We start from the raw sequence: 8,094 nt of genomic DNA on the forward strand, positions 1-8,094 counted from the left end.
AAAACTTGTTTAAAACACTATTTTATCTTAAAGTTATTTTTAGTTAAGTTTCGATCGGAACCTATGTCTTAGGTGATTTTAGACCTTGAAGAACATGAACTTAGGTAATATTTAAGAGTAACGGTGAGTTGGGTTGAGCCGTATTAGTGCGCTTTAGTTTGGGGTTACTTAGTTCGTATTCTTTAGTATTTTTAAATTAGTAGTGACGTGTAGTTTTTTATACTTGGTTCAGGGCACTAGTTGGACTTTCATACTTTATTCGAGGATTATACTATTTCGTTTTCAGGTGAGTAGTTTCATGCTACGTATTTTTATAAATGTTCTCTTACCCTGAACTATTGGAAAATTAAATTGTTGTTTTAAGACTAAACTGTTTTGATAAAGTATTATATTATCAATAGAATCAAATTATTTCTGAAACATGTGTGAACTTGGCATACTGTAAACTATTTGTTTTGGTCTCATGTTTATAATGATGAACTACCATGTTTTGCAAAACTGATGTGTATTGATTATTGGGACCATGTGTGTATTTAGTCCAGGGAAATTATTCCACTGTATGTGGTGACTCTGGCCACTAGGGAACAGATCCGGGTTGGGCCGTGATGACTCTAGTGCTCAACGATTGTAAGGAAAAGACCTTTAAAAACAACTAGGTGACCTTCAATCGGATCGTCTTTGAGAAAAGGCCCAGGTGCCACCCTGAGGATGACTCTTAGTTCGGTATTGGATCCAACGGGACTTATAGCCTGAGAACTGTGTGGCAGATTATTTGTTTTTATTGGTACCCAGAAAATTATTGGTGTTCATTTTATAATCTGTTTTAAGTGAAAAATGTTATTTATCATGTTCTTGCGAGACATGAGTATTTTAAGTGTTGAACTGTGGAACCTTCTTTTTGAAACAGATTGTATTTACCAAACTGTATGCCAATCTAGTTTCTGTGATATATATCTTATTTTGGAATTGAACCCTGTTTTCAAAACTGTATTTACTATCCATGTTGCTACTCACTGAGCTATCAGCTGACTTAGTTGTTTACCATTTCCAGGTGTTAGAAGGACTTAAAGTGGACTCATGGCGTAGCGGGGACTCAATTGCATGGACCTCTAGGGCATTCCTTTAGTTTAGAGTGTTATGTCAAGTTTGTGCATATTTATATTTATTGTTATCGAAGTTCATTTATGATTATTTTTGATATGTGGGTTGTTTATATCCCATAAGTTTGGATGGTTTTTGATTACGGTTGATTTTGCCGTTTATAATTGTGACATGTCTGGATTGAGTTTTGGTTATTTATTATTGGACTATTGTTCAGTTGTTCAATGTGATTGGATTCGTGTTTAGGCTTACGTGTGCCTTAGGCTAAGTCCCTGTGGGCCACGGTCGGTCATGCCCGGATTTGGGGTGTGACAATTGTGGTATCAGAGCTGTAGATTTATCGAGTTACATATCTTGCATTTCATCATTTAGACGAGGTCCGAGTCCTTATAGTCCTTAGTAGTGTTTGGTTAAGTTAGTTTTGTTTAAACTTGTGTTGACTCTTTCTTGATTTCAGTTTGAGGTTAAGTGTTGGTACCTAGATATTTACACGGATTTTTGATTATTTGTGAGCCTTTGATGTTTGTATTACCATGTGTAATCCATGAGGAGAAACAGTAGTGTTGAGAGATGTCTGTAGATCTTGTCAGATAAAGATGGATGGTAGGATTTTTCTAGTGGATTTGATTTCTTTAGAGATGAAGGATTTTGATGTGATTTTGGAGATGGATTTGTTGACGAAGCATCATGCTTCTATTGATTGTTTTAGAATGGGAGTAGTTTTTGCTATGCTGGGACAACTTGAGTTTTTCTTCCAGGGGAATAGGAAAGGGTCTTCTATCTGTTTTACTTCTTCCTTTTAGGCTAATCGAATGTTAAGTAAAGGGTGTAATGATTATTTAGCTTGTGTGGTGAGTATTGAACTGTCAGAATAGAAGTTAGAGGAGTTGCCTGTAGTGAGTGATTGTGTTGATGTTTTTCCAAAGGATTTACCTGGACTTTCTCTAGATCGCGAGGTAGAATTTTTCATTAACTTGGTCCCAACACAACACTTACTTCTAAAGTCCCCTATATAATGGCACCATTGGAGTTGAGGGAGTTTCAAACTTAGTTATAGAAGTTGTTAGAGAAATGTTTTATTAAGCCTAGTGTTTCAACTTGGGGAGCACATGTGTTGTTTGTGAAGAAGAATGATGGGTCTATGAGGTTGTGTATTGATTGTTCAGAACCGAACAAAGTCACAGTGAAGAATATGTATCCTTTGCCACGTATTGTTGACCTATTTGACCAATTGTAGGGAGTTCAAGTATTCTCTAAGATTGACTTGAGGTTAGGCTATCACCAGTTGAAAGTAAAGGATGAGGATGTTCCTAAGATTGCTTTTAGAACCCGTTATAAGCATTATGAGTTCTTGGTGATACCTTTTGGTTTCACAAATGCACCAATCGCATTCATGGATTTGATGAACAGAGTATTTAAACCCCAACTGGATAAATTTTTGGTAGTGTTTATTGATGACATCCTAATTTATTCGAGGAGTAAAGCAGTGCATAAACAATATTTGAGGGTAGTATTTCAGATCCTTAGAGAGAAGAGACTGTATTCAAAATTTAAGAAGTGTGAATTCTAGTTGAGCAGTGTATCCTTTTTGGGTCATGTGGGAGTAAAGGTGGGATATTTGTGGATAGCACGAAGGTAGCAGCAATTGTTGATTGGCCACGACCTACTTCGGTGATGGAGGTACATAGCTTCTAGGGCTTGCTGGATATTATAGACAGTTTGTGGAAGGATTCTGCTGTATTGCTTTGCCATTTATAAACCTCATTAGGAAAGAGGTAAAGTTTGAGTGGAATGATGATTGTGAGTGTAGCTTCTAAGAGTTTAAACAAAGGTTGATATTAGCTCCAATCCTTGCCTTATCTACTGATGGTGGTGGTTTTGTGATTTATAGTGATGCTTCATGACAAGGTTTAGGATGTGTGCCCATGCAGCATAGGAAGGAGATTACTTATACGTCACAACAGTTGAAAGTACATGAGATAAATTATCCTACGCACGACTTGGAGTTAGCAACAATGATTTTCGCTCTTAAGATCTAGCGACATTATTTGTATGGAGAGTCATGTGAGATTTACACTGATCATAAGAGTTTGAAGTATATTTTCACACAGAAAGAACTAAATTTGAGGCAAGGAAGATGGCTTGAGTTGTTAAAAGATTTTGATGTAAATATTTTGTATCATCCAGGGAAGGCAAATACGGTAGCAGATGCCTTGAGTAGGAAGGTCGCAGTTGGAGATGTAGCAGCTTTTTCTATTGAGAGTTGTTTGGTGGAAGACATGAGACGTTTGAGGCTTGAGGTTGTTACGCCTGGTGATAGGGCTTATTGTAGTCAATTGACAATTCAGCCAACCTTGAGAGAACGGATTCGTTTAACACGAGAGATTGACCCCCCAGTGTGAGCATATTAAAGGAGAGATGACAGAGGGTAAGAATGTAGACTTTGTGGTTAGTGATGACGGGTTGCTTAGATTTCGTAGCCGAATTTGTGTTTCTGTTGGTGGTGATTTGAGGAAGGAGATTATGGTAGAGGCACATAGTTCTAGTTATAGTTATAGCATTCATCTTGGAAGTACTAAGATGTATCGGGATCTTTATGAACATTTTTGATGGAATGGTATAAAGGGAGATATTGCAGAATTTGTGGCTCAGTGTTTGGTGTGTCAACAGGTTAAAGTAGAACATCAGAAACCTGCGGGAAAACTACAACCCTTACTTATACTAGAGTGGAAGTGAGATCATATTACCATGGATTTTGTGTGCGGATTACCTCGTACTAGTAGTAATCACGATGCAGTTTGGGTTGTTGTTGATAGATTAACCAAGTCAGCACATTTTATTGCAGTTCGGATGAACTATTCTCTAGCTCGATTTGCACAGTTGTATGTGAAGGAGATTGTTAGATTGCATGGTGCACCTGTGTCAATAGTGTCAGATCGAGACCCTCGTTTTGTGTCTAAGTTTTGGGGTGCCTTACAATCAGCTATGGGTACTCGGTTAAATTTTAGTTCAGCTTATCACCCTCAGACAGATGGGCAATCAAAGAGGACTATTCAAACCCTTGAGGATATGTTGAGGGCTTATGCGTTGGAGTGGAGAGGTAATTGGGATGATTATTTGCCGTTTATGGAGTCTGCACATAATAATAGTTATCATTCTAGTTTGGGAGTAGCCCCTTATGAGGCATTGTATGGGAGGAAGTGTAGGTCTCTTTTGTGTTGGTATGAGGTTGGTAAGAGGCAAATGTTGGGACTTGATTTGATGGAGGATGCTACACAGAAAATTATCATCATTAGAGAGAGATTATTGACTGCTCAGAGTAAACAAAAAAGTTATACTGATCATTGTAGGAGAGATTTAGAGTTTCATGTGGGGGATATGATATTCTTGAAAGTATCACCATGGAAAGGAGTCATCAGGTTTGGAAAGGAAGGAAAGTTGAGTTCTAGATACATTGGACCATTTGAGGTATTAGAGAAGGTTAGTGAGGTTGTGTACCGTGTTGTTTTACCCCCTAGGTTGGCAGGAGTGCATAATATGTTTCACGTGTCTATGTTGAGAATATATGTGCACAGCCTGTCGCATGTGATAGATTATGAGCCGCTTCAGATTAGAGAGGATTTTTCGTATGAGGAGATACCTGTTCAGATTTTGGGTTCGAAAGAGAAAATGTTGCGTACAAAGGTCATTAAATTGGTTAAGGTACTGTGGCGTAATCATCTAGTTGAAGAGGCGACTTGGGAATGTGAGGACGAGATGCACGAGAAGTACCCACATCTATTCTCATGATTTACTCAGGTTAGTTTCGAGGACGAAACTTTTTTTAGGAGGGGAGAATGTGAGAACCCGAATATAAAAATTAAGTAAACAATTAGATAATAATAATATTACAATCTCAAATATTTTGGTGGTGAATTCTAATGTGCAAATTAAATATTATTGGAGGATCTTTTAATTAATTTTAAACCTAAAATAAATTTATGGTAAAAGCATTTAATTTAGAGGCAAGATTTATTGTAAAAAAATTAAATAGAGAAGAGGGTGTGACTGGAACTCTACACCACAAAATTTATAAGTTAGGCTCTTACCATTTGAGTTGCATGTAACTTATATATGTATTTTGTATATTTATCTATTTATTTGACCTAAGTGTGCCCACCACTAGTATAAAATAAAATAAACACAAACCCTAACTCTTGTTATAATTGTTTTCCACAACACTAGCAGCCCTTGCAGCCGTGGGTTTATGAAGGAAAGAAAGGGGTTTTTCAATCATCAAGATTATTGTTGTAGCCAAGAAGGAGAGCTTTGGGTGTGTTGTGTTGTGTGGCCTCCTAGGTTTTCTTCTCTTCTTTCTTTGTTCTTTATCCTAATAATATTGTTATTTAATTCATTGATGGAGAGGTTGTAGGTTTATGTATTGTGTATATAGATATTCTATTAAGAAACTTGAGGAGCTAAATTTATGCGTAAAGATTGGGTGTAATTTTCAGTCCAAAAATTTTGTGCAAAGTCACAAATTTTAAAAATCAAGAAACCATATCAAACGGATGAATTTCGAACTGAAATTTTTACAGTAGATTAATTACATATTGAATTGCATATCTGAATTGTTTCATAATTTTTGGGATTCAAAATCCATATAAATTGAGGTATTCAAGTCTGTCCAGGAAACCAGTCCGAAACAGTAAATTCGGGAGTGTTGTTCTCTTTGGGTATAAATCCAAAAATTATCAAATTAGTGTCATTAGAACCGGTTATGAGTTTAGTTTCGTACGTTTTTGGTCTTGCATTGATTGCTCGTGTATATTAAGAGAACCGTCAATTTCTTTAAAGTGCTGCAGAAAACAACCTGTTTGGATATAATAAATTGTAGATAATTATTTTGACAAGCAAATCAAGTGAAACCAATTGGGTTTGAAACTTAGGATATATTAGATCATATCTGGAGGTTTTTGGAATTTTTTGAATAGCGTGGAGTGGGTTTTGTAATTTTCAAAGTTAGCGAATAGATTGGAAAAACTTGTTTAAAACACTATTTTATCTTAAAGTTATATTTAGTTAAGTTTCGATCGGAACCTATGTCTTAGGTGATTTTAGACCTTGAAGAACATGAACTTAGGTAATATTTAAGAGTAACGGTGAGTTGGGTTGAGCCGTGTTAGTGCGCTTTAGTTTGGGGTTACTTAGTTCGTATTCTTTAGTATTTTTAAATTAGTAGTGACGTGTAGTTTTTTATACTTGGTTCAGGGCACTAGTTGGACTTTCATACTTTATTCGAGGATTATACTATTTCGTTTTCAGGTGAGTAGTTTCATGCTACGTATTTTTATAAATGTTCCCTTACCCTGAACTATTGGAAAATTAAATTGTTGTTTTAAGACTAAACTGTTTTGATAAATTATTATATTATCAATAGAATCAAATTATTTCTGAAACATGTGTGAACTTGGCATACTGTAAACTATTTGTTTTGGTCTCATGTTTATAATGATGAACTACCATGTTTTGCAAAACTGATGTGTATTGATTATTGGGACCATGTGTGTATTTAGTCCAGGGAAATTATTCCACTGTGTGTGGTGACTCTGGCCACTAGGGAACAGATCCGGGTTGGGCCGTGATGACTCTAGTGCTCAACGATTGTAAGGAAAAGACCTTTAAAAACAACTAGGTGACCTTCAATCGGATCGTCTTTGAGAAAAGGCCCAGGTGCCACCCTGAGGATGACTCTTAGTTCGGTATTGGATCCAACGGGGCTTATAGCCTGAGAACTGTGTGGCAGATTATTTGTTTTTATTGGTACCCAGAAAATTATTGGTGTTCATTTTATAATCTGTTTTAAGTGAAAAATGTTGTTTATCATGTTCTTGCGAGACATGAGTATTTTAAGTGTTGAACTGTGGAACCTTCTTTTTTAAACAGATTGTATTTACCAAACTGTATGCCAATCTAGTTTTTGTGATATATATCTTATTTTGGAATTGAACCCTGTTTTCAAAACTGTATTTACTATCCATGTTGCTACTCACTGAGCTATCAGCTGACTTAGTTGTTTACCATTTCCAGGTGTTAGAAGGACTTAGAGTGGACTCATGGCGTAGCGGGGACTCAATTGCATGGACCTCTAGGGCATTCCTTTAGTTTAGAGTGTTATGTCAAGTTTGTGCATATTTATATTTATTGTTATCGAAGTTCATTTAGGATTATTTTTGATATGTGGGTTGTTTATATCCCATAAGTTTGGATGGTTTTTGATTACGGTTGATTTTGCCATTTATAATTGTGACATGTCTGGATTGAGTTTTGGTTATTTATTATTGGACTATTGTTCAGTTTTTCAATGTGATTGGATTCGTGTTTAGGCTTACGTGTGCCTTGGGCTAAGTCCCTGTGGGCCACGGCCGGTCATGCCCGGATTTGGGGTGTGAAAAATTAGGGTTAGGGTTCATGAATGTGGGGTTAGGGTTAGGGTTTATATTTGTGAATAAATTAGGGTTAGGGTTCATAAATGTGGGGTTAGGGTTAGGGTTTATATTCGTGAATAAAATGTTGTGAAATCAGAAATAATAAATTAGGGTTACGGTTTATATTTGTGAAATTTTAAGTATAGATAATTTGTTGAATGTGAATGTTGAATGTGTTGAATTTTAATTATAGATAATTTGTTGAATTTGTTTAATTATAGATAATTTGCTGAATTTTAATTATAGATAATCTGTTGAATGTGAAATCTTTTGCTATAGATAATTTGTTGTTGAATTTGTTGAATGTGTTTGTTGAATTTTAATTATGGATAATCTGTTCAATGTGAAATCTTAAATTTTAAATTAGGGTTAGGGTTAGGGTTAGGGTTAGGGTTTATATTTGTGAAATCTGTTTAGAAATCTGTTGAGCGTGAATATTGAATGGTTTATATTTATCTTAAATTGTTTATAATTGTGAAATCTGTTGAATGTGAAATCAGATTTGTATTGAATGTGAAATCAGATT

General features: G+C 35.7%; 2 long non-coding RNA genes across 3 annotated transcripts in view; both read left to right on the forward strand.

Moving 5' to 3' along the window:
• The window catches only part of LOC145802018 (uncharacterized), a 275,004-nt gene extending 267,590 nt beyond the window's left edge, over positions 1 to 7,414 (forward strand). Inside the window, exons 1-2 of one of the 2 annotated variants that reach the window (XR_014344174.1) lie at positions 6,200 to 6,405; positions 7,171 to 7,414. This is a non-coding gene — a long non-coding RNA (uncharacterized LOC145802018). Of the gene's footprint in view, positions 1 to 6,199; positions 6,406 to 7,170 lie in introns of those variants that run through there. The other variant, XR_014344173.1, reaches the window with a different exon arrangement.
• Positions 180 to 1,326, forward strand: LOC145803165 (uncharacterized). The gene is made up of 2 exons (XR_014345283.1): positions 180 to 286; positions 1,052 to 1,326. It is a non-coding gene; the product is annotated as an uncharacterized LOC145803165 (long non-coding RNA).
• Positions 7,415 to 8,094: the final 680 nt, after the last annotated feature.

Source organism: Camellia sinensis, chromosome 11, assembly GCF_055761805.1.
Source record: "Camellia sinensis isolate YWXY chromosome 11, ASM5576180v1, whole genome shotgun sequence".
NCBI classification, from domain to species: domain Eukaryota; kingdom Viridiplantae; phylum Streptophyta; class Magnoliopsida; order Ericales; family Theaceae; genus Camellia; species Camellia sinensis.